This window comes from Orcinus orca, chromosome 20 (genome assembly GCF_937001465.1).
Source record: "Orcinus orca chromosome 20, mOrcOrc1.1, whole genome shotgun sequence".
Taxonomy (NCBI): domain Eukaryota; kingdom Metazoa; phylum Chordata; class Mammalia; order Artiodactyla; family Delphinidae; genus Orcinus; species Orcinus orca.
The window spans coordinates 53,695,785-53,709,183 of record NC_064578.1 but is presented as its reverse complement, the minus strand read 5'-3'; the positions used below and the strand labels follow the sequence as shown (position 1 = coordinate 53,709,183).

General features: G+C 41.4%; 1 protein-coding gene across 1 annotated transcript in view; it reads left to right on the top strand.

The window, feature by feature from the left end:
- LOC117199139 (zinc finger protein 677-like) overlaps positions 1–13,399 on the top strand; it is a 545,188-nt gene that overhangs the window by 375,160 nt on the left and 156,629 nt on the right. The gene's annotated exons all lie outside the window — the stretch shown is intronic.

Here is a 13,399-nt window from a genome sequence, read left to right as displayed (position 1 = left end):
AGCACATTATAGAAATTTGCAATTTCTATGCACCTAATAATATTGCTTTGAAATATATACAGCAAAAATGGACCCAAAAAACCAAGAAGAAATAAATCCAGACTGGATCCAAAAAGCCAAGAAGAAATAAATCCAGACTAACGGTTGAAGACTTAACACGCTTATCCCATTAACTGACAGAACAAATAGGTCACCAACAAACAAAATTTATAAACAAAATCATTTTGAAGAATATAAAAAATATATGATAAGTAGGAATACTGACAGAAAATTTAACAGACTTAAATAAATGGAATGATGAACTATGAATACGATTCAGAAAACCAAGCATTTTAAAGACGTCATGTCAACCCACACACCTATGGTCAATTAATCTATGACAAAGGAGGCAAGAATATATAATGGAAAAAAGACAGTCTTTCAATAAGTGGTGCTGGGAAAACTAGATACTACATGTAGAAGAATGAAATTAGAACATTCTCTAACACCATACACAAAAATGAACTCAAAACGGATCAAAGACCTAAATGTAAGGCTGGACACTATAAAACTCTTAGAGGAAAATACAGGCAGCACACTCTGTCATAAATTGCAGCAATATATTTTTTGATCCACATCCTAGAGTAATGAAAATAAAAACAAAAAAAAAAAAAACAAATGGGACCTAGTAAGACTTAAAAGTGTCTGCACAGCAAAGGAAGCCATAATCAAAAAGAAAAGACAATCCACAGAATGGGAGAAAATATTTGCAAACCAAGTGACCAACAAGGGATTAATCTCCAAAATATACAAACAGCTCATGCAGCTCTATGTCAAAAAAAAAAAAACCCCAAACAACATAATCAAAAAATGGGCAGGGGCTTCCCTGGTGGCACAGTGGTTGAGAGTCCGCCTGCCGATGCAGGGGACACGGGTTCGTGCCCTGGTCCAGGAAGATCTCACATGCCACAGAGCGGCTAGGCCCGTGAGCCATGGCCGCTGACCCTGCGCGTCCGGAGCCTGTGCTCCACAACGGGAGAGGCCACAACAGTGAGAGGCCCGCGTACCGCAAAAAAAAAAAAAAAAAAAAGGGCAGAATGGGACTTCCCTGGTGGTGCAGTGGTTAAGAATCCACCTGCCAGTTTAGGGGACACAGGTTTGATTCCTGGTCTGGGAAGATCCCACGTGCTGTGGAGCAACTAAGCCCGTGCACCAGAACTACTAAGCCTGCGCTCTAGAGCCCGTGAGCCACAACTACTGAGTCTGTGTGCCACAACTACTGAAGCCCACGCACCTAGACCTGTGCTCCACAAGAAGAGAAGCCACCGCAATGAGAAGCCCGTGCACCACAACAAAGAGTAGCCACTGCTCACTGCACCGCTCACTGCAACCAGAGAAAGCCTATGTGCAGCAATGAAGACCCAACGCGACCAAAAATAAATAAATAAATAAATTAGTTTTTAAAAAAATCAATGTATTTTTAAAAAATGGGCAGAAGATCTAAATAGACATTTCTCCAAAGAAGACATACAGATGGCCAAAAAGCACATGAAAAGATGCACAACATCACTAGTTATCAGAGAAATGCAAATCAAAACTACTATGAGGTATCACCTCACACTGGTCAGAATGGCCATCATCAAAAATTCTACAAACAATAAAAGCTGGAGAGGGTGTGGTGAAAAGGGAACCCTCCTACACTGTTGGTGGTAATGTAAATTGGTACAACCACTATGGAGAACAACAGTATGTTCTCTTTTTAGATTTTTTTAAGAGAACAACCATGTGACCCAGCAATCCCACTCCTGGGCATATATCCAGAAAAAACCATAATACAAAAAGATACATGCACCCCAATGTTCATTGCAGCACTATTTACAATAGCCAAGATATGGAAGCAACCCAAATGTCCATTGACAGTGGCACGCATAAAGATGTGGAACATAGATACAATGGAATAGTACTAAGCCATGAAAAAGAAGGAAATAATGCCATTTGCAGCGACATGGATGGACTTAGAGATTATCATACTAAGTGAAGTAAGGCAGACAGAGAAAGACAAATACGATATTATATCACTCATGTGGAATCTAATTTTTAAAAAATGATACAAATGAACTTATTTACAAAACAGAAACACACTCACAGATTTTGAAAACAAATTTATGGTTACCAAAGGAGAAACGTAGAGGGGAGGGATAAATTAGGAGCTTGGGATTAACATACACACACAACTATATATAAAATAGATAACCAACAAGGACCTACTGCATAGCACAAGGAACTCAACTCAGTATTCTGTGATAATCTATATGGGAAAAGAATCTGAAAAAGGATGAATATATGTATATGTATAACTGAATCACTTTGTTGTACCCCTGAAACTAATACAACATTGTAAATCAACTGTACTCCAATAAAACTTTTTAAAAAATAAAAAATAAAAATAAAGATGTCATGTTTCCCATATATATATATATAAATCCAATGAAACCTCAATCAAAATCCTAAGCTGATAACTATATCCATCTATCAATTATGAGGACTTAAAATTACTTTAGTTATGACAGTACAATATTAGTACAATGATAGACAAATGGAACAAAATCAAATGCTTATAAACAGAGATGCATATATAGAGACTAGATAACAAAAGTAGCATTACAGAAAAGAGGATAAGGATGTCTCTTTTTAAAAATGGTGCTGGGGGGGCTTCCCTGGTGGCGCATTGGTTGGGAGTCCGCCTGCCGATGCAGGGGACGCGGATTCGTGCCCCGGTCCGGGAGGATCCCGCGTGCCGCGGAGCGGCTGGGCCCGTGAGCCATGGCTGCTGAGCCTGCGTGTCCGCAACGGGAGAGGCCACAACAGAGGGAGGCCCGTAAACCCAAAAAAAAAAAAAAAAAAAAAAAAAAAAAAGGTGCTGGGACAATCAGATATTCATGCTGGGGGTTGGGGGATTCAGAGAACAATGGTGAACCCCATCTCACAATATACACAAAAATCATTTGGGGGGAGAACTGTCAATTTCAGTGGGAGAGGCAAATTAATAAGAAACTTTCCGCCTGGAGGGGTGGGATAGGGAGGGTGGGAGGGAGGGAGACGCAAGCGGGAAGAGATATGGGAACATATGTATATATATAACTGATTCATTTTGTTGTGAAGCTGAAACTAATATAGCATTGTAAAGCAATTATACTCCAATAAAGATGTTTAAAAAGAAAAAAAAAAGAAAGAAACTTTAGGGGATAATATAGGAGAATCTCTCAATGATATTAGGGTATGGAAAGATATTTTAAACAAGCTATATATGAAGCACACCATAGGGACTTCCCTGGTGGTCCACTGGCTAAGACTCCGCACTCCCAATGCAGGGGGCCCGGGTTCGATCCCTGGTCAGGGAACTAGATCCTACATGCCGCAACTAAGACCCGGAGCAGCTAAATAAGTAAATAATTTTTTTTTAAAAAAAGAGTTCTCGGGGGCTCCCCTGGTGGCGCAGTGGTTGAGAGTCCGCCTGCCGATGCAGGGGGCGTGGGTTCGTGCCCCGGTCCGGGAAGATCCCACATGCCGCGGAGCGGCTGGGCCCGTGAGCCATGGCCGATGAGCCTGCGCGTCCGGAGCCTGTGCTCCTCAACGGGAGAGGCCACAACAGTGAGAGGCCCGCGTACCGCAAAAAAAAAAAAAAAAAAAAAAATGAAGGACACCATAATGCAAATTATATATTCCTTCCGCTGGAGGAACTGGATAGTCACTTTGGAAAACATTTTGGCATCATCCATTTAGACTGAAGTTATACACATCCTAAGACACAGAAATCTCACTCTGAGTATACATCTAAGTTATACATCTATCCCCCACTAAAGTAAGGACACATTTGAACCAGAAGATATGTACAAGAATTTTCACAGCAACATTATTCATAACAACCCAAACTGCAAGCATTACAAGTTTAATTAATAGTAGAAAAAACTGACATATATTCAAACTATGGAATGCTATTAAAAAACAACCTTTATCTAGCTTGCAAGCTAAGAATACTTTCTACATTTTCAAAGAACTGTAAAACAAAACCAAAAAGCAACGTGAGAGACCTTCTGTGTCCTGCAACTCCTAAAATGTTTACTGTATAGATATTCATACAATATGTTTGCCTGACCCTTGTTACAGAGGGAAAAAAAAACCCAAACAAAAGCAAAAAACAAAACAGAACAAAACCACAAAAAATCCTCTGTGCAAAAGCATGAATAATTCTTTAAAATATTGATTAAAAGAAGACTGACAGTTAAAAAAATCAGTATAGTAACACTGACATGTAGTTAAAAATAGGCACAACTAAATAAAATATAATGATTAGGAATGATTAATTTTTTATATGATACAACTATAAAGAAAAGACTTAAACTGCTTGGTATCTCGAACCGGATGGTAATTACCTTTGAGTATGAAGATGTAATATAATTGCGAAGTGGCTCACAGAACACCACTGGGGTGCTGGCAGTGTTCTGTTTCTCAAGCTGGGCAATAATTTTATTTTATTATTATTTTTTTAAATATTTAAATATTTATTTATTTATTTAATATATTTGGTTGAGCCAGGTCTTAGTTGCAGCTCCAGGGCTCCTTAAGTTATGGCTCCAGGGCTCCTTAGTTGTGGCATGGAAACTCTTAGTTGTGGCATGCATGTGGGATTTAGTTCCCTGACCAGGGATGGAACCTGGGCCCCCTGCATTGGGAGCGCAGTTTTATCCACTGTGCCACCAGGGAAATCCCTGGGCAATAATTTTATACTGATTAACTTGTAGATCTTTTAAATTAACAAATAAGTGAGGACTTCCCTGGTGGTGCAGTGGTTAAGATTCTGTGCTCCCAATGCAGGGGGCCTGGGTTCCATCCCTGTTCAGGGAACTAGACCCTACACGGATGCTGCAACTAAGAGTTTGCATGCCACAACTAAGGAGCCAGCGAGTTGCAACTAAGGAGCTGGTGAGCCGCAACTAAGGAGCCCACATGCCACAACTAAGGAGCCCGTGAGCCACAACTAACGAGCCCACCTGCTGCAACTAAGACCCAGTGCAACCAAAATAAATAAGTATTAAAAAATATATAAATGGAAGAGTTGAAAAAGCCTGTTCTTTACACAGAGAACAGATTTGTGGTTGCCCTAGAAGAGGGGAACTAGAAGAGGGATGGATTGGGAGTTTGGAGTTAGCAAATGCAAACTATTATACATAGAATGAATAAACAACAAGATGCTCCTGTATAGCACAGGGGACTATATTCAATATCCTGTGATAAACCATAATGGAAAAGAATATGAAAAAGAATGTATATATATGTATCACTGAATCACTTTGCTGTACAGCAGAAATTAACGCAACATTGTAAATCAATTATACTTCAATAAAATAAACTTTTTGAAAAAGCCTGTTCTTTAAAAAGACCAACAACACATATCCATTTGTAGTGAGATAGAAAGAAACCTGGTGCAAATAAAAAAATATAAGGAATTAATAGGGGACATAACTGAGATAAAATAGACATTTTTTTTTGCCCTGAAAGAATACAATGAATATTTTTATTTCATTAAATTTGAAATCCTGGATGAACTCATAATTTTATGATCCTTCCATCCTGGAAACATGTTAACTCCAGACCATCTAGCAGGTGAATTTTAGGGCAGGGAACAGGAAGGACACAGATGTCCACTACCACCCCATTCACTTTCCTCCTTTGTACTGGAGAGTAGAGACAATGCATTGAGATAAGAATGAATTATAAACATTAGAAACTGGACAGAAAATTAAGGTTATATTCAGACAACATCATCATCGACGTGGAAAAAGAGACACAAGGAATTACTTATGTAAAAGACAAAACGTTCCCCCCATAAATCCCAAGCAGATTTTCACATATACTGCTGGCTAGAACTGCACTATATACCTAAGCTCATTTCATACTAATTGATCACTAGAAACGGGAACTGAAACCACCATGATTAACTAAGACCAACCAGTACTGGCATATGGGTCACCCTACCAGAAGGATGGATAACTAAAAACAGAGATTCTATTAGCAAAGAAGGAGGGAATGTTTGTCAGGCAAAAAAGCAACAGTGTCCACTGCTATATATTAAGTGGTGAGTGCAGGCGTTGGCAAACATTTTCTACAAAGTGATAGATACTATACATTTCTACTTTGAAGGTTAAGATCTGTCACAACGTTTCAATTCTGCCTTCTCATTGCGAAAGCAGCCATAGACGATACGTAACAGACGGGTGTGGCTGGATTAGTCCCTCGATCTGCAGTTACTCATCCCCCTGGATAAAAGCCTAAAAAGCAGAAGGTTTCGAACTCCTGTCCTGGGCTGCACCACCTTCCTTCCCAGCGGTGGAGGCTGGAACCTCAACGAAACCACCAGCCAGGCGTCCAGAGCTTCAGCCCTCACAGCCTTTTTGTACCACAGACACTACACACTTCTTAATTAATCCAAAACCTGGACCAGACATCCCCACATGATGCCCGTCCACCCTGGCCTCAAATCACTGAGCCCCATATTAATTCCCAAACCTGAAGCTGTTACCATCGTAAATACCACCTGCATCCTTTACAGAATGATCCGCAAAGACCCCATACCTTGCCAGTCAGGACACGGTCGCTGATCTCTACAGATTCTTAACCGTTTTAACGACTCTCCACCAAAGTACCCCAACCACAGATAGACGTGCCAGACTCTGCTGGTTCCTCCCAAATACCTCCACCTTGGCGTTTCCCACCAGAGCCTCCAATAATCACGTGAGTCCACACTACACCATTTGCACCCTGTAGGAGTCACGTCACGCTGTCATAGACACACCTCTCATGAGAAAACACACACACACACACACACACACACACACAAAACTTCAAGGGACAAATGCACACACTGACCCGATTTTCCCTAGCCCACAAGGAGAGTCTAAACGTAACCTTCCGCGAACCGCTTCTACTTCTGGACTCGTCGCCCAGATTTTTCGCCTGCCTACGGCGGCCGAAGACGGTCTGAGGCGTTTCAAGAAAGGCGGATGAGCGGATTCCGGTATGTCCCAGAGAGGCAATATGTCTGCGCCCAGCTCTCCGCGGCCCCACGGGGCGGCCATGTTGGGACACCTGACGTACAGAAGGCCAAGGGGCGGGTTTGGGGCCGGGAGCCCTGGATGGTCCGGGAGGTGAGAAGCCACTGATGATATCTCATTTCCTGGCACTTCGACTCTTCAGAAAACTCGCAGATTTTCAGAGACTCGAGGTCTGCGAGGCAAATATGGAGCTACCTAAACTGCGTTCGATGGACTGGGCAGGAAAGTAATATTGCCGCCGCCTTTATTTTACACCTTGTATTAAAAAAGTAGGGGGACGGGTTTCCAAATGGACCAAGAGTTCCGCTGTCGGTATAGCAGCAGAGAACGAACTCCCGGAAAGAGAAACGGCAATACATCCAGTAATCGGACACCCCCAGAAAGCTTTGGAGGAACATTTCTTGCAGGAAGTGGCTTTTAGGACAGAATACGATTTCGAGAAATCGGCACAGTATGGCACAGGCCATCAGGTCCAGAAGAAACGAGCTGCTGGGATGAAGCCTAAATTTTGACTGGGATTAGAGCCTCGGGGAAAGGCCACTAAAAATGAGGCCAGTAAAGGTCTGGAGCCAATGAAAAAGGCACAACCACAATTGAGAGTCCAAAAGTGTTAAGATCAATAGCTATTTGGTCAAGACACTAAGATACTTCCATGGGGGTAAGTCTTCTCAACAAAAGAGGCTGGGATAATTGTATACCTATTTGCAGAAAAATAACTTAAGACCCATAACTCTAAGCATACACAAAAGTTAACTGGAAATAGACCACAGACCTAAATATAAGAGGTAAAAGTATGAAACTTAGGAGACAATCTCCATGAACCTAAGTTTAAGTTAGCCAAAGAGTTCTGCAGCAAGACAATAAAGGTTGAGACATAAAAGAAAAAATAATAAATTAGACTTAATTAAAATGAAAAACTTTTGTATTTTTAAGCACAACTTTAAGAAAAGTAATGAGTGGAGCCAGAGATTCGGAGAAAATATTGACACATTTAACATGTGATAAAAGGACTTATATTCAGAATAGAGTTCTCAAAACTCAACAAATCAACTATCCAGTTACTTTTCTTTTTATATAGAATTTTATTTTATCTTATTTTAATTTTAATTGGAGTATAGTTGCTTGACAGTATCGTGTTTACACTGTACAGCAAGGTGAATCAGCTATATGTATACATATATCCCCTGTTTTTTGGATTTTCTTCTCATTTAGGTCACCACAGAGCATTGAGTAGAGTTCCCTATGCTATACGGTAGATTCTCATTATACCCAGTTTACTTTTTGGGGTTACGAAAATTTCTAAATATTGGATCATGGTGATGGCACAACACTATAAACTTGCTAAATGTCATTGTATTATATACCCTTACTACTGGTAAGTGTTATATGTAAATTACGACCATAAAGCTGTTAAAATGAATTGCTGTTCTATACTACAGAATTTATAGGGTATGAATATTTTTTAAAACACAACAACTAAAATTGCAAAATTATAAGCTACCTGGATTAAAAATAAATGGAGATATCTGGGACATACAAGAAAAACAGTACAACAAATCTTGGAGTGATGATTTAAGAATCTGGATAATGAGAGGATCATAATATAAACTGAACATAACTGAATCAGTTACATTTTTCAAGTATACCCATTTTAATGCATAACTTTTATATGTGACTCCAGTTACCATCCTATTATACTATTACAGCCATATTATTACACCTGTGATATTATTACAACCACGTAATATTAATTATATATATACAAGAACATTTTATAATATGGAAATGTTTATAATAAGAGATTAAGTGATGAAACTAGATCAAACCTTTTTTTTTTTTTTTAATTTACTGGCTAGGGCGCTAGTTCCTGGACCAGGGAGCAAACCCAAAACCCCTGTATTGGAAGGACAGAGTCTTAACCACTGGACTGCAAGGGAAGTCCCTAGATCAAACCTATTTTTTACAGCTTTATTGAGATATAATTGATATAGATTATACCTATTTTATTTTTTTAATATTTATTTTCTTTAATTTTTTTTTCGGGGGTGGTTGAATCGGGTCTTAGTTGTGCCATGCGGAATCTTTGTTGAGGCACGCGGGACATTTTGTTGTGGCGCGCAGGCTTCTCTCTAGTTGTGGCATGTGGGTTTTCTCTCTCTAGTTGTGGCACGTGGGCTTAGTTGCCCCGTGGCATGTGGGATCTTAGTTCCCCTACCAGGAACTGAACCCATGTCCCCTGCATTGGAAGGTGGATTCTTTACCACTGGACCACCAAGGAAGTCCTGATTATACCTATTTTAAATAAACTTTTATTTGGAGAAAATATTAGATTTTCACAAAAGTCACAAAGTACTACAAAGAGTGCACATATACCTTCATTTGACTTCCTCGCATGTGAATATTTTATATAACCATGGTACATTTGTCAAATTGAGATATTAACATTGGTATGACACAACTAAATTACAGATTCTATTTGGATTTCACAAAGTTTTCCACTACTGTCCTTTTTCTGTCTCAGGATTCAAACCAGGGAAGAATACTGCCTTTAGAAATCAGGTTTCTTTGAATTCTTCTGCTCCATGACCATTCCTCGGTCTTTTCTTTTTCATGTCCTCAATTATTTTGAGGAATACTGGTCAGGTTTTTTTTTTTTTTGGCTGCGTTGGGTCTTCATTGGTGTGCATGGGCTTTCTCTAGTTATGGCGAGCAGGGGCTACTCTTGGTTGTGGGGGCCAGGCTTCTTATTGTGGTGGCTTCTCTTACTGCGGAGCACAGGCTCTAGGTACGTGGGCTTCAGTAGTTGCAGCACACTGACTCAGTAGTTGTGGCACGCAGGCTTTTTTAGAAGATGTGGCACGTGGGCTCAGTAGTTGTGGCTCGTGAGCTCAGTAGTTGTGGCTCGCGGGCTCTAGAGCGCAGGTTCAGTAGTTGTGGTGCACGGGCTTAGTTGCTTCGTGGCATGTGGGGTCTTCCTGGACCAGGGATTGAACCCGTGTCCCCTGCATTGGCAGGCAGATTCCCAACCACTGCACCACCAGGGAAGTCCCAGGTATTTTGTATATTGACCTTCTCTTCCTCATTAAACAGGGGTTATGCATTTTGGAAAAGACACCTCTGAATTGAAGTCCCTTTCTAATATCATGTCTAGGGGTATAGAAAATCAAAGTGACAAAATTGTTCTACTGGAAAAGGTAATATTTGCCAGGTATCGCCACTGAAAATAGCAAAACAATTTCTGACCCAAAAGAACCATCATATAGAGCTAATATCAACATATTTCAAGACTTATAGACCTTAAATAGTATTGGTGAAAGGACAAACACGTAGATCAATGGAACAGAACAGAGATCCCAGAAAAAGACCCACATACGTCAAGTATATTCAAGTGTTTGATGGAGGTACAAAGGTTATTCAAAGGAGAAAGATAGACTTTTCAGGGACTTCCCTGGTGGTCCAGTGCTTAAGAACCCGCCTTCCAATGCAGCAGACGTGGGTTTGATCCCTGGTTGGGGAACTAAGATACCACATGCGATGGGGCAACTAAGCCCACACACCTCAACTAGAGCGCCTGCGTGCTGCAAACTACAGAGCGTACATGCTCTGAAGCCCGTGCCCACAACAAAGAGCCCACACGCCACAACTAATACCTGACTCAGCCAAAAATAAATTTAAAAATAGACTTTTCAACAAATGTTGCTGGAACACTTAGTGGTCCATTGGCAAAAAAAAAAAAAAAGGATCTCAAAAGTATCTCAACACTTTCATCCCATAAGTCCTATACTGGTAAAGGACTGATACCCAGAACATAGAAAGAATCCTTAAAAGTCAAAAAATAAGGGACTTCCCTGGTAACGCAGTGGTTAAGCATCTGCCTGCCAATGCAGGGACATGGGTTCGAGCCCTTGTCCGGGAAGATCCCACATGCTGCGGAGCAACTAAGTCCATGCGCCACAACTACCGAGCCTGTGCTCTAGAGCCCACGAGCCACAAATCCTGAGCCCACGAGCCACAACTCCTGAAGCCTGCACTCCTAGAGCCCATGCCCCACAACAAGAAATGCCACTGCAATGAGAAGCCCACACACCGCAACGAAGAGTAGCCCCTGCTCATCTCAACTAGAGAAAGCCTGCGCGCAGCAACGAAGACCCAACCCAGCCAAAAATAAATTAAAAATAAATAAATAAATTTATTTTTAAAAAGTCAACAATAAGAAACCCCAATTTTAAAAATGGGCAAAGACTTTGAACAGACACTTGATCAAAGATAACAGATGGCAAACAAACATATGAAAAAATGGTCTACATCATTTGTTATTAGGGAGATGCAAATTAAAACAGCTATATGAGGGCTTCCCTGGTGGTGCAGTGGTTGAGAGTCCGCCTGCCAATGCAGGGGACACGGGTTCGTGCCCCAGTCTGGGAAGATCCCACATGCCGTGGAGAAGCTAGACCTGTGAGCCAGGGCCGCTGAGCCTGCGCGTCCGGAGCCTGTGCTCCGCAACGGGAGAGGCCACAACAGTGAGAGGCCTGCATACCGCAAAAAACAAAACAAAACAAAACAAACAAAAAAACAGCTATATGATACAAGTACCCAACTATCAGACTTGCTGAAATTCAAAAAACTGAAAATATGAAATACTGGTTATAAGATGAAATAACGTGAACTTTTATTATTTGCAAGACACAATGCAAAAAATACAGCCTAGAAGATAGCAAGATTCTTGAATGTATGTTTATACAGATGATCCCAAGTTTTAGAACAGTAGTCTGAAAAAAATTTTTTTTCAATGAAATGGCTCTCATTGAGGAGTAGAATTCAGGAAAATTGTTGTTCTTACTTGTGTCAAAGAAATCTGAAAGGAAATGCCCAAGAGTAAATTTTGCAGTAAAATGAACAAATATCCTGTCTTTATTCCTATACACACCACTTGACCACGGTGCATTATTCTGATTTTTGTGGGGACAATGAGAAGAGTGTATGTAGGAGACAAATTTTTAACAGGAACCTTGGGGAAGGATCCAAAGGTTGAGCCTCTAAACACCCACTAGCCTGGGACTATGGGTCTCAAAACTTCCCGACTCCTGTGCTCTCAAACACAGACAAACTCTGTACTCCCTAAACAACACTAACCTCAAATTGAATCTGAAATTTACCACAGACACTCTTTCCCATTAACACTCCTCCCCCAATTCCAGGCTTCTCCAGATCATGAGCTGGATATTAAATCGCTAACCTAGGGGAGAGGCAGTGCTCATTGGTTTCACACCTTCCATCCAGTTTTCATTACCGAATCTTGCAGACCTAACATATAGACCCTAAACCCTGACCAACAGGACCTTCAATCATTAAACACTTCAGATTAAGCCTTAATTTAAGGCTCCATCACTAACGCCCAGATTCCTCAGTGACTCAACCCAAATAGACCCCAAACACAGTCATTGACACGCATTCCTCTTCACCAACCCCAAAGGCCCCTCACTGGGGATCCTCACCCAGAATCAGGCTCAGCATATCTTGAGCCTCTGAAGACTCCTCTGGAAGCTGCCAAAGGCTGAACCCGGTCTAAAATCACTTCTGATTGTGATGTGTTCTCCCTGAAGTGCTTCTGTAGCTGTTGCTAGGGAAGCCAAGCGCCTGGGAGGAGTGTGTCTGGCGAGGGCTCTGGGTTAGCTTCAGAAGTCCGAGTTCTGGCCGTGCACAGGTCCTATGACATCACATGGCTCCATGACCTCACAGAGGTTTTGGCATTTAGGACGGGAGCAGCTTTAACGGCTGCTATCACTTGGCTGGGTGGGAAGACACAGAAATGTCTTATGGGCACCCCACTGCCTTCCTGTCTTTGCAAGAAATGGTCACAGGCATAGAGCTAAATTAAATTTTCAGGGGCCGGCACCTACCCAAGGCCAACGTGGTATGAAATGCATTTCAGTCATCAGTTTGGGCAAAACCAGCAAACTGATGGTGCCCTTGAACCCTTAGGCAGGAATACCTTGGGTACGGCCAGTTGCATGAACTCTGATATTCTTGTGGCAGAAAGGATGTGCAGAGAGCTTCTGGATGGATCCAAGGTTGAATTTACTCGAGGTCTATAGTGGAAAAATCCATAGTTGTATTTCTTTTACTCGTGCTACTGCCACACTTGCAACACTTCTGACACGTCTGTCACCAAATATCGGGGGTGGGGCGTTAAACCACACCAAGCAATTCTTCACTACACCAACTGGATCCTTAACTGTGACTCAGTTCTAACACTGTCTACTTGGAGATAGTGTCAGATCCCACAGGTTAAGGGCTCAGTCCCATAA